Source organism: Zingiber officinale, chromosome 3A, assembly GCF_018446385.1.
Source record: "Zingiber officinale cultivar Zhangliang chromosome 3A, Zo_v1.1, whole genome shotgun sequence".
In the NCBI taxonomy this organism is placed as follows: Eukaryota; Viridiplantae; Streptophyta; class Magnoliopsida; order Zingiberales; family Zingiberaceae; genus Zingiber; species Zingiber officinale.
In genome coordinates this window covers 138847906-138871876 of record NC_055990.1, presented here as the reverse complement: position 1 = coordinate 138871876, position 23971 = coordinate 138847906, and the positions used below count along the sequence as shown (strand labels likewise).

General features: G+C 38.1%; 2 long non-coding RNA genes across 6 annotated transcripts; both read left to right on the top strand.

The window, feature by feature from the left end:
- The first annotated feature begins 15865 nt into the window (after positions 1-15865).
- Positions 15866-21387, top strand: LOC122052529. Of its 5 annotated transcripts, none has more exons than XR_006132046.1 (6): positions 15866-16415; positions 16507-16618; positions 18694-18780; positions 19927-20874; positions 20978-21043; positions 21138-21387. It is a non-coding gene; the product is annotated as an uncharacterized LOC122052529 (long non-coding RNA). The 5 variants fall into 5 exon arrangements; XR_006132045.1 differs by lacking the exon at positions 21138-21387 and having other exon boundaries at positions 19927-20164; positions 20779-20874; positions 20978-21064; XR_006132047.1 differs by lacking the exon at positions 21138-21387 and having other exon boundaries at positions 19927-20164; positions 20665-20874; positions 20978-21064.
- Positions 16625-18368, top strand: LOC122052530. Its single transcript, XR_006132049.1, has 2 exons — positions 16625-17956; positions 18071-18368. It is a non-coding gene; the product is annotated as an uncharacterized LOC122052530 (long non-coding RNA).
- Positions 21388-23971: the final 2584 nt, after the last annotated feature.

The window sequence follows — 23971 nt, the reverse complement described above, 5'->3', positions numbered from 1 at the left end:
ACCCCTAGGTCCTAGGGGGTGGTAACTCTAGGCGAAAAGTCCAGTCGATTTGGAGGACCGGAATGACATCAGGTAATCTCTCCTGAGGGGAGTAGGTGAGGACGCGTTCCCCGTAGAGGGAACAGTAGGCGTCGGGTCGACCTAGGGTTTCCGGTTGGGATTCCGAAGTCAGACTCGGACAGTCTGAAGACTGTCAGTTCTTCTTTACTATGTTTTATCAGATTCTAACACTGTCTTGCAGGGTATTTGCTCGGACTAACCTTGTTTTGCAGGAGAGGAACCTGCTGGAAAAAGGTGGTCCGGGCGCCCGGGACCAAACTTTATCCCCTGCGCGACTTCACCACGTGGAGCAACCTAGTTGGCTGGCCACGCCACACTCCAGGCGCCCGGAAAGGTCCCAAGCGCCCGGAACCTCATATAAAAAGAGGGTTGAGGTGCCGCTTCAAGAACAACCATCTTCTAAGCATTCTCCGTGCGACAAGCTGCTAACGTCTCGACTCAGAAGTGCTGCAACGACAATTCGGAGCTTCAGCTTTATTCTTTTTATTGTCGGTACAATATTCTTTTCTGCTTGAATTGTACTTAGCGTGTAATAGATTTTACGAATTATAGTTGTTGCCCACCGGAAGCGATCAAGGATCGCGGGCCTTCGAGTAGGAGTCGTCACAGGCTCCGAACGAAGTAAATCCTTCGTGTCTACTTTATTTACTTTTCCGCTGCGTTATTTCTGAACAAGCTTTTACGATTTCGAAAAACGAAATAGCCACGAGCGCTATTCACCCCCCTCCCGCGCTTTCGATCCATCAACAACCATTTAGGTTGTAACCAAGTAATTCTTGGTCTTTTATTTATTTTATTTAAGTTGTTATTTCTATTTTAATTGCTTTGCTAATCTAAGTCGAAAGACGAGAAAGGAGTTTTTGTTTTAGTGTTTCAGGCGACTCAACCCTCTCCAGTCAGCCTACTTGTCCAACAACGATAACCCAAAAAGACACAAAGAGCAGACTGAGAGACCAATTCATTACGCTCGACATGTGGACGAAGGATGAAGCAAGTACAACTAAAACACACAAAGAGGAATAGAGAGGAGCATGCACATACAATTTTTCAAAAGATAATAAGCCTGAATTGTGTGAGATTGGAATTCTATTAATCACGTGAGTAATAGTAAGGATTGCTTCCCCCCAAAAGGTACTAGAAACACTAGTAGATAGTAAAAATGAACGGGTTATTTCAACAAGATGTCTATGTTTTCGTTCAGCCACACCATTCTGTTCAAGAGTATATATACAAGATATTTGATGAATAGTACTATCAGAAGCAAATAAATGTGAAAAATGATTTGAAATGTATTCACCCCCCCCCATCACAATAAAAATACTTTATGACACTAGACTATTAAATTTTTGGTAGAGGGCTGTGAAGCAAGGAACTGTTGAACTGCTCTAACATATATGGATCAGATTTTCATAAAGTATTTGCACGACCAAACATGATGACAGAATGAATAATGCTCAAAATAACCAAATTGTAAGGATACATATTTGTACTATCCATAAAAACTAGTGTCAGGATGACTCATGGTCACACAAAGAATTTGAGGTAGAAAATGATGTCAAACGTAGAAATTGACAGCATTGGGCGTTGGTGTTGAAATCAGTAGAAAAGGACGTTAGTGCTAAAATCGACAATACAGGGCGTCGGTACCGAAATCAAAATAAAAGAGTGTCGGTGCCGAAATCGAAAGTATAGGACGTTAGTGCCAAAATCGACAGAAAAGAGAGTCCACGCTGAAATTGACAAAAAGAGTGTCGCCACTGAAATCGACAAGATAGGGAGTCAGCGTCGAAATCGACAGAAAAGGGCATCGATGCTGAAATTGGCAACACAAGGTATCAGCGCCAAAATCAGCAGAAAAAGATGTCGGCACCAAAATCGACAGCAATAGTAGGAAATGACAGTGACAACAAGAAGTAGTAACAGGGTGGCAACAGAAAAAATTAGGTCAAAGAAGAAGAATAACTCTAATACCATGTAGAAATTAGGAAAAGGAAAAAATTAGTCATATTATTGAATCCAAAATTGATACTTAGAAATACATAATATAAAGTCTTATATAGTTAAGTTAAGAAACTTTAAACTCTAAATATAAAAGGAAAAGACTAAATTATCCTAAAAGGTATAAATAAATGAATATATATAATCTAATAGAGTAATCATTTTAATGTTGGAAAGTCCTTACATGGACAACGAATACTCTGAGATTAACTATCAAAGTATTACTGTAAGCATTTTCATATGTATCCAATAGACAAATGATAGGAAGAGCTGTAATCAGACGAAATTTAAACATCCGGGTTACAAAAAAAATACAATTCATATGTCTATAGTCAAGCGTTTTGAAGAGTAAAATAATAAGAGTTTGAAAATCTTAAAAATATTTTGATGCTAAATTAACAAGATGGAGTGAAATATTTGTTTTATTTATTGATGCGGTTGTTTCCTTCAGCCCCTACATATCCCATGAGTAAAAAGTCGTGTTGATATGTCAGTTAAAGTCAAAACAAGTCACACCTAATCTAAGGAAAAGTTAACTCCGCTTAGATAAGACTCATACCTGATTGAACCAGCCTAATACACTCATTCCTGCCATTTGAGTCTAATTAAAGGACAAGTCACCGACCATATCCCAGTACTGACCCTGACACATATCAATCTTAACAATAGACTCCCTCTCAGTCTCGACAATAGACTCTCTCTTAATATCAGCAACAGACTCCCTCTCAGTTTCAGCTCCTGATGGCTAACATCATCTCTGTCTCAAGCCTAATCGTCGACACCCTCTCTCAGTATTGAATCCTAGCATCATCTCAATCTCTATCTCAAACTCTCTCTCAGTCTCGGTGATAGACTCCCTCTCAGTCTTGACAACAGACTTCCTGTTAATCTCGGTCTCAAACTCCCTCTTAGTCTTGGTAAGAAACTCCCTCTCAGTCTCAAGAACAGACTCCCACTCAATCTCGACAATAGACTCCTTCTCAATCTCAACAATAAACTCCCTTTCAGTCTCAGCTCTTGATGGCTGACATCACCTTTGTCTTGGCCCCAACCGCCAACACCCTCTCACGACATTGAATCCCAGCATCATCTCAATCTTAGTCTCAGATTCTAACTTTATCTATTCTCAAGGTCACTACATATCGACCTCACCTTTTTTGTCTTCAAAGCAAGCCTACACCCTATATAGGCTCGCTGATAGTAACTACGAATATTCCAGAAATATGTGGTATTTTGAAAGTGGGTGAGCGGTTACGAGGTTATCAGAATCGATCTCCTAGATGCTCTCCTACAAACATGTGATGTTGGATTAATGGAGCAACAACTAATAGATGTTAAATCTAGTTCCCTCATCGGCTCCCACAATGATAATATTTTGACTAACGTGAAGATGCTCTCCTGACACCATATAAACACTTATGAAGGTAATGACAAGGGATTTCAATTCTCTTCAACTCCACTAAGTTCTACTCTTCTTCTCCATCTCCATCTTTATCCTTCAACAAACCACCTAAAAGAAATCCTAACTTGAGCGTTGGAGTAGCCCCGAGATCTGTCCCCCGGTCAGTGTAGCTCTCTCTTTGAGTGCATCTCATATCTCTTTATCCCCTTCAATGATGGTCTCCGTAGTGTGCACATGCCAGCAAGTTTGTTGACTGGTGACTTGACCATCCACTGTATTTGATCGAACAAAATTAGCATCGTCTATGAAAAGTCTGAGCCAAGATACTACGATGGTTAACACTAGAAGGATTGTTGACCACTGCAACTCCATAGGAGAAAGAAGTCGTGGTGGAGCTGTAGCTATCACATAAGAGAACATCAACTAGATGGTTTCCAAGGTGCTACAAGGATTTTTGCAACATCACCCATTCCAACAACCGTCATTAGTGGGAGGTCTCCCTCCCTTAGATGGTCTATTCCCTCCCTCCTATGAATAGGATGCCCTCACCCCTCATAGGGGTCCCGCTAGTTGGAGTTTCAATCAATCGGGATGTCGAACTGCCTAGAGAAGATTCGTATGTGTCTCAAGCAATAAAAACCATGCCTCCCATTACAAAGGAAAAACTCTCGCCTCCAACGAAGGGAGCACGTGGGAACTCTCTTCTCTAGAGGAGTTCTTGAACACTACCCTGCAATTTTCGACAACCACAGCTAGGAGAATACACAGGGTCCTCTGATCCGGAGGATTACCTGTTTTGATTTGAAAATGCTTCCCTATTGCACTAGTATATAGATGGTGTTAAGTGTCGAGTTTTTTTTAACTACTTTATCAGGCTCATCTTAAAGGTGGTTTAGCCGACTCCCGATTTCTTCCATCACCTCCTTTGACGACTTCAAGGCTATCTTTCTATATCAATTTGCCAACAAGAGGTTTCAAAAGATATCTCTTAATCTATTTACAATGAAGCAACAGTCTCGGGAGACTCTCCGAGAGTATGTGCAACGATTCAACCTAGTCGTTTGGGATGTTCCCTCCATTCCCTTAGTGATTTTAACCAAAAGAATATCTTTTCCCAAAGTCTAGTAGATGGATTCTTTCATATCCTTGGTGAAAAAATCTTCATAGTGTCCTGTCCTTTTGACCAGTAGAGAATGGGCATTGTGGGTCCCTTTCTAAGAGGGTCTCTTTAGAAGAAGTTTCTCTTGGTCGCTATAGACTATTTTTCAAAGTGGGTAGAAATTGAGCCCTTAGCTCGGATCACAAAGAAGGTCATCCTTAAATTTTTATGGCAAAACATAGTATGCCAGTTCGGCATCTCTCGCAAATTGGTGTTGTATAATAGCCGACAATTTTAAGGTCACAAGCTAAAATATTAGAGTCAAGGTTTTGACATTCAGCAAGCATTACCTCAGTCTACTATCCTCAAAGCAACAGTCAAACATAAGTGGTAAACCAAGAACTAATCCGAGGATTGAAGATCAAGTTTGACCATGTCAAAGGTAGCTGGGTAGAAGAGCTTCCTAATATTCTTTGGGTTTATTGGATAACCTCGAGTGATAGCACCGGATGACTCCTTTTTACTTAATCTATGATAGAGAGGTACTGATTTCGATTGAAGTTGATCTTGAATCAGTGCATACGAAGATGTTGAAGAAAATTCGGATAAGCAACTTCTAGAGTTTGACCTTGACATAGTGAGCCGGGAGAAAGTAGAGACGTGGCTCAAAGCCTACTGACAGTGCATGTCTCATGCATGCCATCCTTCGCTCCTTTCATGTCGGAGACTTCATTTGGAAGAAAGTGAAGTCTATGGGGGATGTCAACAAACTGGAGTCGCGTTGGGATGGGCCATATCGAGTCACTCATCAACTTGAGAGTGGATTTTATTACCTAGATGATCCCCACTAAAAAGAACCCAGGCGACCTTGGCATGCCAAGCATCTAAGGTCCTATCGAGTCTAGTCCTAGGTACCAACGTTCTGTGTTTTTCCTTTTTCTATGATTCATCCTTGTAAACACTCACGCTCTATCAAGTAAAATTACAACCTTTTGTTCATCGATATCTTCCTACATAGTAGCCTTATGATCAGCTAAGGAGCTCTCAGTATTCCTAACCCCTAGCTAATGGCTCAACCTTATAATGAGTTTCTTTTCATCTTTTATTACGGGGCTTCTTGAGATTATCAGCTTAAGTCATATCAATAGATACGTTATCTTCGATTCTATATAATTTTGATTCGATACATTCTCTCTATCTCCCATAGAGACTCTCATCATCTCGTGCTATTGTCTCAATCTTAAGACATGCTTGAATCTTTCAAAAAGCAAATAGCCCTCTTAGTCCCACTCAATAACAGCTCAGAAGACCAACAACCCTCTTAACCTCATTTGCTAATGCTCAGGAAAAAGTAAATAACCATCTTAACCACACTTGCAAACGGCTCAAAAGACCAACAGTCCTCTTAACTCCACTCGCTAATGGCTCAAGAAGAAGCAAATAACCCACTTAGCCCAATTCGCTAATGGCTCAGAAGACTGACAATCCTCTTAGCCCCACTCTCTAATGGTTCGGGAAGAAGCAAATAACCCTTTTAGCCTCACTCAATAATGGCTCAAAAGACTGATAGCCCTCTTAGCCCCACTCACTAATGGCTTGTGAAAAATCAAATTGCTCTCTTAACCTCACTTGCTAATGGCTCAGAAGACTGACAATCCTCTTAGCCCCACTCACTAATAGCTCAGTTTATTAGTCTCAATCAAGCGCTGACTCTTAGTACTTTGGCTGCAAACTCAACAGTCTATCAGTCTCCGCTGCAATCTTAGTCATCGACGCTCTTATTATCTTCTCCTTTGACTAGGCAGTTTCTTATCTCAGTCTCAATTGCTATCTCAATTGCTGACACTTTTAGTGTCTTAGCCTTTAAGTTGACAGTTTCTTATCTCATTCTCACCTATAGTCTCAGTCGTCAAGGCTCTCATTGCCTTGTCCTTTGACTTGGCAGTTTCTTATCTTAGTTTCATCTGTAGTCTCAGTCATCGATGCTCTCAGTGCCTTGGCCTTTGAGTTAACAGTTTCTTATCTTAGTCTCATCTCCAGACTCTGATAACAATTTAACAATTTATATCCATGAATCCCTTAACTACACAATGATGTTGTAATAACGAGCCCATGATCGAATCTCTCAAGGAACTAACGGTAGGATGTAATCTAGGATTGTATGTTATTCTATTTTTTTTGGGTTTTAATATATAAATGGGGGTTTAAACTTTGAATCTAAATCTAACAAATGAAAAACACAACCAATAAGAAAATAATCTAATTCATAAATGAAACCTAACTAGGTGTCACCGATTAGTCCAATATGCATTGTCACACTACGTAATGAATCTCATCTTCAACACGATTTAACTACCAATGAAATAACAAGACTCAAATAAAATTTAATCTAAAGCATTGAATAAAATAGGAAATGAAATAACAAGTCGCATTTAAATCTAATCTAAAACAGAATTTAAACCCTAGCTTAAAACTAGCTAACTTAACAATTAACCAAACACAAATTAAACACAAATTAAACTTCAACAAGGCAAAGAAATGCTAAATTACTTGATAACAAAATAAAAAACGTAAACGAAATCTATTCTAGCTTCTAAAACAGTAGCAAAAGAAACTGAATGGTAAACCGTTCCAATCTCACAACCAATCTAACCAAGCTTCACACTCTTGCCATCACACAAGAGGCCGGAGACGAGAACACCCAATTTCGGTCATCAGTGGAGAGTCTCAGTTGTGCCTCGGTTCCAGGTTTGCTCAATAATACCGGCGAAACGCCTCCGGCAAGCTAGAAACAACCCTAAACCCATAAATGGCCGAAAATCTAGAAATCTGCAATCCTTCTCCTCTGAATATGAAATGAAAGCTACGGATGATGGATGATCATCGGATGAAGCTCAAGAACACTGAAGGAACGCCACCAAATGTCACTGATGGAAGGAGAAGCACAGATCTGAGGGAATGCCCAACAAATCTATGAAAACAGAGGATCGTCGAGATGCAGAATTTCACCGGAGGGAACGCCCGCCGATGGCTCCAGATGATCGGGATGAAGTTGTCGTGAACCTCTGCACTGATGATGTCGCTTGAAGAGTTGATCGGAGGTGGAAACGAGGTCGGAATCTCGTGAGAAGCCACGCGACGTGAAGCTCAGCGCTGTGGAGGAGATCGACACCAACGAAGCTACTATAGCTTCTGTTTTAAATCAGATCCAGATCTGAACGGATGGCTGAGATCAATTCGGATCTTGATCAACGGTGAAAATTTGCTTTAACTCCGATCTGACGGTGCTGATCTTAATCTAGAGTCTGAATCTACTCTCCCTTAGGTCGGATGGACCAGATCTTCAATGGATGGCTCAGATCCCTCTGATCTTTGATGAACGGTCCATAATGCTCCGTAGCTTGATTTTCTCATTTAAACTCCGATTCGAGCACAAATTCGGTTCGAATAGATCCAAATCCAAGATCCTTTGATGCCTACAAAATAAGAATCAAATATTAACATCAAATAACACCGAAAATAAGATAATTTACAATTATTCCAAGAATAAAGGTAATACATGAAATGTGATGCATATATAGGTTTCATCTATGAATATAACATCAAACCATGCATGTATGAATCAAAATAATATAATAAAATCATGATTATCACTTGACCTTTGAGTTGACAGTTTCTTATCTCAATATCATCTCCAGACTCTAATGCTCTCAATGCCTTAGTTTTTGACTTGATAGTTTCTTATCTCAGTCTTATATGCCGTCTTAGTCATTAATGCTCTCAGTGCCTTAGACTTTGACTTGACAATTTCTTATGTCAATCTCATCTACAGTCTTAATCATCAATGCTCTTAGTGTATTGACCTTTGATTTGACAATTTCTTATCTCAATCTCAACTGCAATCTCAGTCCCCAACACTCTTAGTACCTAGCCTTTGACTTGGTAGTTTCTTATCTCAATCTTAGTTGTAGTCTTGATCGTCGACGCTCTTAGTGTCTTGGACTTTGATTTACCAGTTTATTATCTCAATCATAGATGCTCTCAGTGTCTTGGCCTTTAACTTGGTAGCTTCTTATCTTAGTCTCAACTACAGTCTCAAACACTCATACACTCGGAACCTTGGCTTCAGACTTCATAGTCTATCAGCCTCGGCTGTAGTCTCAGACGCAGGAACACTTGGCACCTTGTCCTCAAACTCGATAGTCAATCAATCTTGGTCTCATCTTTAGCCAACCATTGACACTCAATGCCTTGGCTTCAAACTTAATAATCTATCAACTATTTGTCACGTAGACTCTTGAAAAAAAAATGAGAATGGACAATCAACACATATAAATAGGATAAGTCTCAAAAAGAAAATTTATTCATCATAAGAGGTTTCTCAGTTCAATTAGAAACAACATAAAGATAAGTCCCCAAAAAAACAAAGTAAAAGTAAGAAATATCAGGAGAAAAATGGGCAAACTTAGTTAGCCTTTTCAGAAGGAAGCGGCTCATCCCAGACATTTTGCAAACTCAAGAATGACAAATCAGCTCCTCTTGGGATCAGTTTTCCTTCGAAGCATTATATTGACGGAGAGCGCCCTTGAAGCGTCATACTCCAGCATATTGCTACTTCTAGTTGAGAGCAAGTCATAAAAGTTTGCAAAGGTTAGAAAAACTTTCTTTTGCTCTACTCGATGATTCTCTTCCCCAACTTTATATTCGATCAACTCCCTTTGGTAACCTCCCTCTCTACATTGGCAGTCTTCTTCAACTCAAAGGCCATCTTTATTTCTTACTCTTTTGTCTCAGACAATTGTAGCTCTAACTTTTCCTTAGCCAAGACCTCAGTTTGGAGGTCATTTTTGAGCTACAGTCATTGAGTTTCTAAAGCAGCCAACTTTCCCATTTTCATAACTAATTCTTGTTGAGCTTAAAGTAGCTCGTCTTGGGCTTGCTTGGCTGACTCCTCCATGGTCTGTGCTCTTTTAGTCAATACCTCTACCGCTTGAGAAGTAGTTCGGGCCTTGGTGAGCTGATACTCTAAATTTTGATCCTTATTAGAATAAATTCTGGCCTTATTAATCCATTTTATCACTTCATCCTTGACCATCTTCTTTGTAGTCTTCAAGTCCTCTTGTCTTGATTGGGCAAGTTGGCTCTCTTGTCTTGATTGGGCAAGTTGGCTCTCCAGATCGGTCATCTTGTTTTCCATTTAGTAATATTTTTTTGAGTAGATTGCTGATGAAACAATACATTCCTTTTGCTTCTATTGGTACTGGAAATATTAGCTAATCAAACTTGTGTTTTAATTTTAGTAAAGGTTCAAAGTTAAGCTGTGTTGTTGTTCCAACAAGTCTAATTGAGTATGTAGAAAAGTCCTAAGTGATCTTAAATAAGGTGAAAGTCCTAGCTGAAGCTAGGAAAAGAAGTTTTTAGTGGACACTAGGCAGGTGGAAACTCCTAGCTACGATCAGGCAACAAAATCCTGGTCTGACAGATTAGGTAAAGTCTTGGCGGATCAAGGATGTTAGACGAAATTCTAGGGTCGAGGATACTAGTTGAAAGTTTTAGGGGTCACGGACATCAAGAGGAAGACTGGACGGGTCAAGGATTAGACGTCTAGTGAAAAGTCTTGATATCTTGGATGCTGAGTAAAAGTTCAAATGGTCTGGAGGACTAGTTTAGCAAAAGGTAAACTTTTTTAAGAGGAGTATGTGAGGACGCATTCTCCATTGAGGGAACAGTAAGCGTCGGTCCGACCTAGGATTTCTGAAAAATCTAAAAGTTAGAATCGGACAATATAAAAACTGTCAAATATTTTATTTCGATATTATTTGTTATGCTAAGTTTGTTTTATAAGATATCTTTGGTATTTTAACTAACATGTCTTGCAGAAAGTGAAATGTACAAAGAATACTCCGGTGAACAGTGCCCGATGTGCCTTCTATGCTACTGAAGGCGCCTCGGCTGCCTTGGCCTAAGGACCATGCAGATGGGCATGGAGGCACCTTAGAGCGCCCGAAGGCGCCCTTGAGGTTGGTACAAAGGTGCCATCGAGTGCTTTGAAGGCGCATTCGAAAGGATAAATTTCACAAAATGTAGTGTTATCACGACCTAAGCGTACATGATAAACATTATAGCCGGAGGTTCCTTGGATGCAGCTGGAGGCACCTTCAATAGCTTATAAAAGCAGTCTTCAAGTAGCTCTCTTAAGAGAACTTTAATTGACAACTTCTCTCTTGTGCATAGCTCCAAGGACAACGCTATGATTCTGTGATGTGACTCTGACAACTACGCTCAACATCAGATCTATTTCTTTATCGGTATATTTTATCTAATCCAAAGTTGTATCTTAATATTCTTATAATATTCAAACTAATAGTGGATTATCCAACGAAGGTGATCGACGATCATGAGCCTTGGAATAGGAGTCATCAAATGCTCCGAATCAAGTAAAAACAAATTTGTCAACATTGTCTTTTTTACTTCCATTCTTTATTTATTCTGCTATGTTTTACTCGGACATTATTTTCTATAAAATGTAAAAAATCTACGAGGGTTATTCACTCTGCTCTAGTGCAACGATCCTACAACTTCCACTTCAGACTATGCAATCATAATGGTAATCTAGAGATATTCCATAAGCATTAAATTAAAAGGCAAAACATACCCTCCGGATAAACCAAACTATACTCTCGCCCAATTCTAGGAATGTCATCTGTGGCATGATATCCTCCTGGTAATCATGGAGTTGCTCAAATGGGGAAGGGCCATCCCCTCTAGCCTTATCTTCAATCCTAGGTATTTGGGATGGCCGGTTAGACTAGAGCCCAATCTCGTGGTGCTAGAAGTCAAGTACGCTCGATCAAATGTGGGGATAGCAACCGTATCAGTGGAAAGAGGAGCCGCTACAACCTTGTCTTTACTCCTGTATGTTTCAGTTTTCTCCTTCATAGTTGCTTCAAGGGGACAACTTCTCACAGACAAGGGCACTAGAATAGCCTCTCCCGAGTGTTAGACCAATTTCCTTTTCTTCATAGTTTCTATCTCAATCATTGACTTCTTTAAAGCCTTGGTCTCAGGGCTAGATTTCTTTTAAGTCTTGATCTTAGACTCTCACGGACCTTTCATAAGGTCCCAATCCTGGGAACTAACCTCTGACTCTCACCTTGTATTGATTTAAGGGAACTAGCATATATAGGATGCTTTAGAGTTTTCTATTTATTTCTGAGTTGGGCTTCGAACTAAGCTTCAACCTCAGATGACTCTGTTAGCTCAATAATCAGACCTTAGTCCTTGTTGTTGTTGGAGTCAATAATGTGGTGGTGGGAGTCTCGAATGTAGATTTCGAAGCTTCAGCTACAGTAGTCCGAGCTTTGATAGTTGTAGAATCATCCACCACAGAGGGACGAGAGGCTAGCAATTCTGAAGATCTCTCAACGACATCTTCTGGGGCGAATACATCATCCATGAAAATCAGGTCCCACATCAATTTTTTTGCTTATGGATGTGTTAGACATGAGTCATCCTACAAAGACAAAAGGTTAGTTAGTTAAAAGAAAAACTAATTAGAAAAGTGCCTTGCTCAAGGGTCATCAAGCTCCATTGCAATCAAGCTTAGCCTAGCCCAATATAGCAAGGTCTCGTTCTCCACTAATAGACTAGCACTGAACTTCAACTAAGATAGAATCTTAATCATCTCTGAATATGTTAATTCTGACTTATAGTCACCCAGTAATGGTGGAGCAGGTAGATCATCTAGCTAGAGCGTTGCTTAAGTATATGATTGGAGTGGTTTAATAAAAAAAGAAATGACCCTTCCATTCATTATGTGAAAAGGGCACTTACCCAGGAAGGTACATCGAGTCCTAGTCGCAAAATACAAGACTCCAAGATCTGTCTATCAGAGGTAAAAAAAAAAGTAGTGAAAGGTGGTATAGTCAAGTGGAATCTGATATAGTTGAAAAAGGATAATGACACTACAAATCAAACGGTAGAAGTTAGTGACTAGTTATGACAAAGAGATTTAGAACTAGTGGGATAAGCCTCGAAGACAAGGATGGAGAGAAAATCTATGATCACTGCCCAATTGGCTAAAAAAGCATGCGATGTATCCTATTGGGGGCTTGTGTAGTCGCTTCTCCAACAATGGGATCTAAACTCATGGTCAAGCGAAATACCGAAGGTTTCTTTGAACAGTGAGGCTACACTAGGGGTATAAATGAGTCAAGCCGCTCGCGAGCAGCTCGGTCAAAGCTCGACTCAAGCTCGGAGTTGACCAAGCTCGAGCCGACTCATTTAATATTCGAGCCGATCTCGAGCTCATTTAATACTGGCTCAAGGGTTCGTTGAGCCTATTCGAGCTCCGCTAATTTAATATTTTAATATTTAAAATAATTACTACTTTAAAGTTAAGTAATAAGTTGAGGAGGTGTTTGTGGCTAGAGTGTTTCATAAGGTTATTAGAGGTTGAAGGTTTGAATCCCAGCTTGTGCACACTTATTTTTATATTTAAATTCACTGTTTTCGAGCTGAGCTCGAGCTCGGCTCAGCTCAGCTCAGCTCATTTACATCCCTAGGCTACACCTCTAGTAAGCAGTCTGGGAATCATATCCCTTATCAGAAGCATTGGCTACCATGAGTTCAAAGAAAAAGAAAGAAGGAGGACGAAAAGGGTCAAGAAACAGAAGAAAGTTTAGCAAACTTATGATCTTCCTGGGCGCTAGGAAGAAGATGAAGATAAGGACAATTAAAGGGAAAAGGAGGCGAATTAACATGAGATTTGTTTTTGGTTAACCTAATATACTTTGATGGTGACATAGTAAAGTGATTGCGTCAACTCCCTGAACCATTGGACGACATGATTTTTTCCTCACTATTGGATCGCTTGGCCAAGTGATCATGATTGCGACTCAATCTTCACCATTAAAACACAACAGTGATAATATATGAAGTGTCGCATCAATCCCCAAGATAATTTAAATGTATTGTCCTATGTAGAGGTTAAGTAGGCACTAGCATGCCCCCTCTGTCAGTTCAAGATGACGTTAGCAATAACACTATCACACACCTTTGAGGTTAATGTGGTAAGGTGCCCTAACACTCCGAGGAGGATACCACATGCCACCCATTAATGAAGCGGTATAATACGACAATCATCAATGTGATACGTGACCCCTTGTATCATGTCCCTTATATGCAAGGATTTCTCTCCCCAACGATCAACCTTCAACTAGCTGAGCCCAGTAAAACATGGATACATTAGGCTAACATTCTAAAAATATTGGAGTGATGGGTAATGTCAAGTTTGAAATAAATGGCTTTACATTAAATAGAATTTCGATACAATCTATATTTAGTAAGGTAATATAAGCAGTTAACATACTAATTACAAATAATTTATTTTAGGTATGTACTAATTATGTATCATCTATTTTATATAGTAATATATACATAACTAATTAGCACAATTATGACAAAATGAATTTCATAAATGATAGTGTGCAATTTCGATGTTGATATCCCCTCTCAAATTGATGTCGAGTGATCAACAAGCATCAATTTGTCAACAAGAAAGTAATGGTGGTGTTGGGTGAAAGCCTTATCAAACACATCAGCAATATGAAGTTTAGTGGTGATATGTAGAGAGTGATGACACGAGCATCTAATGCTTCATAAATATAATGACAATTCGTTTCAATGTGTTTGGTGCATGCTCAAAACACTAGGTTAGCAGCAATTTGAATATTACTAGTATTATCTACATGAAGCAGAGTAGGCTCAATCTAGAGAAACCCAAGCTCACCCAACTGCCCCCGAAGCCAAACTATTTCAAAACAAGTAGAGGGCATGATGTGATACTCTAACTCTCTTCCTTTTCTAAGCAATGAGAGAGGTACTAAGAAACATGCACCAACTTGTAACTGAATGTCGAGTATCAGAAAAATCAGCCCAATCAGCATCACTATATGTAATCAAACGAATAGGAGAACCCACAGAAAAGAAAAGTCCTAGGATAAAAGTGCCTTGCAAATAGCGTGTTGTGTAGAATTGCAACCAAGTAAAGGTGTCTATGCGCAATAAATTGACTAACTTGTTGAACAACAAAGACAATATCAAGTTGAGTAATAGTCAGGTAGTTCAAACTCTCCACTAATTGTCTATATAAAGAGGGATCAGAGAGAAAATCACTTCATCATGATGATATTTAACATTTACCTCCAATAGATTATCAACAAAACTACCATCTTGTAGACCAACCAAAGTAACTACCTCCTGAAGGTATTTACGTTGGTGTAAGAAATTCTAACTGAGGTAGAATGCACCTCAAGCCCTACAAAAATAATATAAAGGACCCAAGTCTTTCATATGAAAAGACCCTTGAAGATGCTCCTAAAGTTTGGACAAAGGAGAAGTTAATAAGCGTAGAGCGTAACTTATCAAATCAAGCATGTGAAGCCTGCTTTAAACCATAGAGTGAATGTTTATTTTGCAAATATCAGAAGAGGGTGGAGAAAATAATCTTGATGGTGGAGTCATATAAATCTTTTCCTTAAGATCTCCATGTAAAAAAGTATTTTTCACATTCATTTGACGTAATGACCAACCCTTGGAAACAACAATAGCTAGAATAAGTCTCATTGTCGTCATGTTGGTTACAGGAGCAAATGTCTTCTCATAATCTACTTCATACTTATATCGATTACCAAGTACCACCAACCTTACTTTATATTTGTCAAGTGAGCCATCAAATCGCAGCTTAATAGAATATACTCATTTACAACAAATATGCTTAATACCGTTGTTCAAGGAACAATATCCCAAGTGTGATTCTCTTGAAGAGCTTGAAATTCTTTTTATATATCTCTTGACATGCATGTTTAGTTGGATGTGAATAAAAGGTAGGGTTTGTAGTATTAGTTGAAGTGGTAGATAAACCATATCGATCAGGAGGATGACATGTGCGAGAGAATTTCCAAAGAACCACCAGCGTAGTAATTGGATTAGAATCAGGAAGAATTTGTGGCTATGGGGTTTAGCGTCGTCGATATACAATTTCAGGTATAAAACGTTCAATTAGTGGAGAGATATTGTAAAATATGGTACCCAAATAATAATTAAATAATAAGATTATTTGACAAATAATCTTAATGAAATTTTTAGGAATTTTCTAGAAATTTTTCGGAACTCATATGATGAGTTTAAAGGGATGAATTTTTGAGTTTGGGGAAAGCCTGTTTGGAATACCAATAAGTGGGAGTTGATTGAGGAATTAATTGGGTTTAATTAAAGGTACCTAAGTTAATAAAAATCTCATTTTTATTTCCTTGCCTTAATCCCAATTTCTTCCCCTAAGCTCTCACCGACGCCTCCTCCCCTCTCCGTGCCAACTCTCTTCATCTTCCCCAACTGACGCGCTACCCTCGCGCCGCCTCGCGACGCCTCTACTTCCTCACTGATAAAATCCATCGGCCAAGGGAAGTTTCGAGCCTTTCCCCTTACGTCGTCCCCTTCCTCTCACCTTTGCCTTGATTCCCCTCTTCCACTCCTCTGGCCGATCGAGATCTCTCCACCGTCGCCTCCTCGGCCGACCACCGTTCAGTTCCAAGCCTTCCTCTTTCGAAGCTCTCAGTTTCTCCTCGCCTCACACCACCAATCCGTGCCCTAGCTCACTGAATCGCCACTCCACACCAGTCATCTCTGACCAAGAGAGGGAGATCCGAGCCCTAGATTGGCTGGAGTAGGTTGTGATAAGCTTCTAGAAGGTTATTTCAGCCTACTAGTCAGATATCGAGCTACTACCGACGATCTTTTCTTTGTTGATCTCAACAGCCGTTAGATCTAACCGACGGAGAAGGAACAACCGATTGGGTAAGTCTGCTAGTTTGGGTTTTAGATTCTTAGAGATTAGGTTTTGATCTTATTAAGGAAAATTGTTTAACTGTGATGGATGTCCTGGCAGTGGCTTCTGGGTAGTGTTGGCCACAAGTTTTGACAGCAACATCTTCCGGCAAGCAATTTTCGGTAGCTGCTCTACCTGGCTGTGGATCAATAGGAGAGGCTTTGGGTTGAGGGTAAGGAGTTAGGAATTTGTTTCTTGCTGTAGCTTAAACCCGAATTAATGTTAGTATGGGTAGGGATAGTTGGTCACGTGGTTTTGGTATATTGAGGTTAAGATGTTGGATCTAATCTAAGCTTTGGGATAGATCCGACTTATTTAGTTAACCCAGATTAATGGATGAATTCAGAAGGATAATTAATGATTATATTGGTTAGGGTTTTCCTAACTAGTTTTGGGAATTTTATTTAGCTATTTAATTTATAAGAACTTAGCTAAAATAAAATACACTGATATAGGAATCTGTTGAGACAAGATCACGACATAAAGTTTATTTCAGTTACGATCTCTATTTTTGAGGCGGGTATCTTTGACTTATCTCTTTTGATATTGTCATTTTGATATGCATAGTATGTTATATCTAGTAGTAATGATTATGTTTATATATGCCTTGGTATGTCACAACTTGATACCTGTAGTATGCCCTTATTGTTGTCTGTTCTGCATTATTGCTTATGTTCTCTTGATTCTTACACTACAACAAAAATGTTAAATGACAACACCACAAAGACAACGGTTTTAGAAGAAACTATTGTAAATTTGGTAAAAGATAACAGTTTTAGATAAAATCGTTGTCTTTAAGCTGCCATAAAATACAAAAGACAATAGTTTTTGTGAAAATGGTTGTCGTCGAGCAATTTTTTTTTAAAATTAACAATGCATTTTACAACAGTTATCTAAAACCGTTGTCTTTAAGTACTTTTTTAGGGGCTATGATAACAATTTTGCAAATTGTTGTGTTTTTATATTGTTTTATATAGTCAAAGACAACGGTTTATTAAAACTATTGTCTTTGACTTTATTCTTTCGGTGTTTTTCCCTCTCTCCGAAAAATTTTTGGCTCCGTGTTTTCGGCCTTACCCTTCCTGAACCCTTCTTATCCATTTTTATTTCCCTCTCCCTATACGATCTCTTCACGCTCCTACTACCGAAATCCTAAGCATCTTAATTCAACCCCTCTCCGGCGAACCCCTCTCCACAAATTGTTAAGTGGAGAGGAGGTGGAGGAAGGTGATGAGTTTGTTCATCGGAACACGCGCCAGCGACGGGGACTCATCGAACCTTGTTTGCTAGCTTGACTGCGTCTAGGGCATGGTCGACGCTCTCTCTTTTGTCTGGTGGAATCGTCATCAAGTTCACATCTCCCTTCACCTCTTTCCTTTGCTTACTCATTAGGGTTTCATCTTACCTGCTTCCTCATGAGGATGTTGTGGTCGAGATCTCCGAACACGAACTCGTCATCATTGTGGAGGAGTTTGGTTGCCTTCTGGCCAGGGTGTACTTAAAATGTGAGGTACCCTAATCGATGAAAAACAAATTAAAATCTGCATCTTTTGGCGTAAACTTTGATGTTTACTAGGATTAAAATGGTGGCTTTGTTTCTCGACAATTGTTTCCTGCATACTAGTATGCAACGAAAGGATAACCAAGGTTCGGCGTGATCTTGGGGCTCTTCGTTGATTACCTCAACATCTTTTCCACTCTTGGACATTCCCTTGCCATCGAAATCAGTTACCCTGGTCTGGACATGCAACTATTTTTGAAGTAAGCTTCTTCTTTCTCTTGATTGTGTATCTATAAAGCTAAACTACATTGTTGCAAGGGTTAGATTATGAAGGTATGTGTAATTCATCAAGCAGTTTGTGTTCTATCTCTATGAATTCATTGTTTGCTGAATTCTATTGGGTACTCTTGTGATCTCTACATTGCATTGCTCAAAAACCAGTTGTTCTTTCTTTAGGTGTACTATGGTTGGATTCCTCCTTGTTCTTTGCAGGTTGAAGTATAGTTGTATGATAAGTTATATGCATTGGCTTGTGATATGAGTAATCTATTATGTCTGTCCTGTTAAAGGATTATTACTTCACTTCCATAATGCAATAATTCAATTGAAATGTCTATTGTGTCGGTTAAAGGATTGTCTTTGACCTCACATCAATTACTGTTTTCTTCTTTTTTTTAAAGCAGAAATGGGAAATGAATGTTGCTCTATCCAACTGATTGACGGAGATGGTGTATTTAATGTCACAGGTCTTGAACACTTTATGAAGTAAGTGAAATTGGCAGAGCATGGATTATCCTATGCTGTAGTTTCTATCGTGGACCCACAAAGTAGTGGTATGTCTTTGAGTTTCTTGAATTCTATTTTTGTATTTTATGTGTTTGAAGGCTATGTTTATTATAAGGTATCTCACATTTTGAACTTCAGAGGTATTCAACTTGAGTTAGAGATTACCACATTTTTCAATTCTTTACCCTTATAAAGACTGGAGTAGCTGGAGATATTACTTCTTCCTTGTTGTGTAATGAAGTCAATTCAATAAAGAAATATTATTGATCAAGATAATTACCTTTTCTATCATTGCTTTGTTTCCTATAAATCCGGAAGTATGGGATAAGTAGCATAACATTTTACAGGGAATAAAGTTAACTTGTGCATATGTATTATTGTTCATATTTGTTTCTATGTGATTGCTTGGGTTTTGGAATAGCAAGTGATGCTCACAAGACTACGAATTATTTCTGAAAAAAATAATAAGTACTCGAAGAAATTTGATATGGTGATGATATTAAATTCATGACCAACATTGTTTTCTCTATGCATTGTAGTTCTGGAACATAATTGGTCTTCCTGATTCATATTGGTTGTTCTTGCTATATTTTTTAGTCTTGGATTATATAAATATGGGAGACAATAATATTTGAATATGTTCATTCCAAATAATAATTTTAATTTGGTTAAATTGGCTGCCTATAAGATGATCAAGAATAATTGTAGTGAAATATATTACGTATTCACTGTTTATCATTGTCCATTTTACTATACTGTATTATAAGTTCTGTGATTGAGTCGGTGTTGGACCATGTTACCTAACTAATACCTTTTAGTTTCAACTTTTGCTTTTATTCATTTATATGAATTATGCCGCTAACCTCAGTGTTACTATTGCTTTTCCAATTGCTTCTCAAGGTTGAAATAGGCAAATAACTCATTTGCTTTTGTGGATTGCTTACTGTTAAAGAACTATTCACTTTCAAACATTTGGAAATATTTTTTTGTTCTTCATCTTTACTTCCTTTGTACAAGATATATGGTCTTAAGGGAGTCTTGAATTTTTTTCTATAAAATAGATATCTATATATTTCCCTATTTTTGTTGCCTTTTGGATATGTTTTTGCAGCAATATAATTTTTTTACTTGTTAAATTCAGTAATTGCTGATGAATGGTCTTCATTTTCTTTCTTTTTTTTTTTGGTTAATAGGGAAGAGCACTCTATTAAACCATTTATTTGACACCAACTTTCGAGAGATGGATGCTTTCAGGGGAAGGCAAGTTCTTGAATTCTTGTATATATATATTATCAATTTTAGTGCTACTGATATATGAGTTATTTTAGATCACAAACCACAAAAGGCATTTGGTTAGCAAATTGTGTTGGGATTGAACCATGTACAATTGCTATAGGCTTAGAAGGTACTGATGGACGAGAATGAGGAGAGGTATTATTCTCAACCAAACTATTGAACTCACAATAGGTCTCTTTTGGCATAGGATTAAGCATTTTATCTTTTGAAGTTCTAGATATGCCTAAGAGGTGCCCCTATCTTAGAATGATTTTAGGCATATAAAATAAAATTCTCATTATTTACAAACCTCTAACATTTAACAAAATTAGTCAATGTGATGAGAAATTCAACTTGTTCAAGACTTTCTTTTAGAAAGCTCGTTGTCACGATTGCAACCATTTGATACTTTATGAAGTTGGTTAAGAATCATGTAGTTTTCATTAACAAGTTAATTAAGAAGCTCTATTTGCAATGTTGAGGACTTGAATCGTAGAGCAGTCACCTTGAAAACATCTTAGTATAAGCTTGTTGAATCAAGTTCACAATTATAGTTGTTTACCTTTTCTCTCCTTTGTTTACCTTAATTGGATTTTTTACTCCATTTCTCAGTCTGTCGATAACACAACTTTGAGTTATGTTTCTACTTTGTTCAGAATGATACTGCCTTTGAGAAGCAGAGTGCTCTTTTTTCTTTAGCAGTTTTTGATATAGTCCTAATAAACATGTAAGTTCATTTTCATTATGCGTCAAATGCTACCTTTGTCTAGAACAAGGGTGAGCATTTGCCTCTATGATATAGGTGGTGCCATGATATTGGTCGAGAACAAGTGGCAAATAAGTCTCTTTTAAAGACAGTCTTCCAGGTTATCTTTCATTATCTTAATGTTATTCCCATCTTACAACAACTTTTTTACATATACTTTTAATTTGAGTTTTGCTTAGTTCCTTTTGTTTACCTTATGACAGGTGATGCTGAGACTGTTTAGTCCTCATAAGACCACACTACTCTTTGTTATACGAGATAAAATAAGGGTGAACATTTTCATATGTGCATTTTTCAGCTTCCGTATTGGAGACTCCTAATTCAATGAAAATGAGTATTCATGTGCATTTTTTATATGTCGAGATCTCCTGGTGCCTTATCAAAGGGGTGGAAAGATTGGACTTTTTGATGGAGTTGGTGTGGGAAGACTGGATTTATTATGGAATTGATGATCAACAATGTTGGAAAAGGTTGGCATGGAAGAATCAGCAAGTGAGAAAGAGGAGTCCAATGAAATTCTACAAGTTGAAGATTGTGATGGGGCTGGGGTTGACAATAATTACTTGTAATCCTACATGGCATGAATCACCATCATAAGTTTCTAGTCTTTTGACTATTGTTCATTAGTTGTAAATGGAGTTTATTTGTTTATTTGTATTGGGATAAATTTTATTTAAATATTAGATATGTTTCTTCTTTTGTGATTGTAATTCTTGTATAAGTAACATTTTGAATGACATTGATGTGGAGAATATTCTTTCTTTTGTGATTATGATTCTTTATTATATATTTATATTGAAATATGATATATTGGTATTAAAAGATAATAATTTAAAAGACAACCGTTTAAAATCATTGTTGTTGTCTATCACCCCCAAAGACAATGGTTAAAAACTGTTGTCGTAGTCCCAAAAATGGTTGTAACTGGCAGTGCTATTAAAAATGCTTTAAACAACAACGGTTTTAAACCGTTATCTTTTTATTCAAAGACAACGTTTTAAAACCGTTGCAAAACTGTTGTCTCTTCATTCAAAGACAACGGTTTAAAATCGTTGTCGTAGCCCCCACTTTTAACAATACTGCTAATTACAACGGTTTTAAAGGGCCTATGACAACGATTTTTAACCGTTGTCTTTTAATATTTTTGTTGTAGTGTAATTACATTGTATTTACGTAGTGACATACAATATATTACCAGATATAGGTCTAGCTACTAGATATACTTGGCATGCGTACCTAGTGTTATTACTTGGCATGTGTACCTAGTGTTATTACTTGGCATGTATACCTAGATTTATTACTTGGAATGTGTACCTAGGTTTACTATCTGACATGTGTACCTAGATCATTATTATGGACTCGGTTTTCCTTTTGGTATATATTATGAGGAGGCTGATATTTTCAGGAGTTACATGCTTAGTGTCATACACCATATAACATGATTGCATATTGAGCGATTGTCGGTTCCATTGTTGTTGAGCACACACCAGTTACATGATCTGCACACAAAATCACTCATGAGTTAGTGGTATATCAGGCAGGGTGTGTGTAATTTTTGCTCTGTCAGGGCTCCGTTGGTCCACTCATGGGTAGCGATGACTGTAACGTGGTAGCGGATAGAGATCCCTCCTCTTGACTATGACATAGGGAGATAAGAGCTTTGACTCCCCCACTATATTTAGGGTAGGAGGATAGGTGTACTCCGATAACATCCTGTTCACTCGATCACTCAGGAGTAGTGATGGCAGAGTGCACAATTGTCATATCCCTACCCACTTGATCTCACCATCGCGTGTGAGGTGGTTGACTGGTGTTAGGGGTGACCATGTTATTTGTATCATATGCATGGATTGCATTTATTACTTGTGATTACTGTATTTTTGTATGTTGCATTTTGGTGGTTGCATATGATTGACATGCATACAGGAGACATGATGCATTTGGTCTGACGACCCTTATATCCGGATAGGAGGTCCTGGTGAGTACAGCTTCACCTCTTATTCAATTTTCGCACTTCCTGTTATAGATTAGGAGTTGACGACATTATTGATATATATATATATATATATATATATATATATATATATATATATATATATATATATATATATATATATATATATATATATATATATATATATATATATATATATATATCTTATTATGTCATAATATTCGATCGTTTGAACTCACTGATATTCTTTTCAATTTCATCATGAGGTTCTAGTTGCTAGTCCCCACATCTTGTCGACACGGTTTTCCTATTTCGGACTTGTGTTTCCTTATTTTGTGAACTACAGACTTGTGATGTGTAGTTATTGAACTCATGTATTTTATATCGAGGTTTTGGTACCCTGCCCATGTTTTCCGCTATGATGGTTTTCCGTCGTGGGTTGTGTTTTCCTTGTTGTAGTGGAGTAGGTTATTTATTAAACTGCGTGGTTATGATTTGTTGTGTAGTCAGCCAGAGGCTGATTTATTATAAACTACGTGGAATGTTTACATATTTTATTGTATATGTTCTGACCGTGTTGGCCGAGGATTGCGAGTCCCTGACGGCTGTGTATTCCTCTAGGGCGTGACAGGGAGAAATCATATTTCTGCAAAAAATTTCACCGGTATAGGAGAAATGCTGTCAAAATTTCACCGACAGGGACTCCTCTAGGGCGTGACAGATATTATCAAAGCTAGGAAGAAGAGCATTATTGGAAGAAGAAACATGCTGCAAAAAATAATACTCATGCTCAAAGAAAATCATATTTCTGGAAATATGCAAATGATTAGCAACATGATAATACAAAAAACCCTTTTGAGCATTGTTGTAACCCATAAAAGCACACCGTACGGATTGAGTTGTAAACTTGTGATGCTCATGAGAGGACAAGTGAACAAAACAAACACATCCAAATGTGTGCATCATGTGATAATTAGGGTGCATACCAAAAAGATAGTAAGGAGAATGAAAATTCAATTGTTGAGAGGACAGATGATTAATTAAAAAACAGTAGTAGACAAAGCTTCCACCCAAAATTTATGTGGAACTGAAAACTCCAAGAGTAATAATGTGCATACCATATCCAACAAGTGGAAGTGTTTATATACAACCACCCTATTTATCAGGGATGTAAGGACATGATCAACACAGTCTAATCAATAGGACTACATGACTAGACTTGAAATGGAGGCTTCTGATGCAG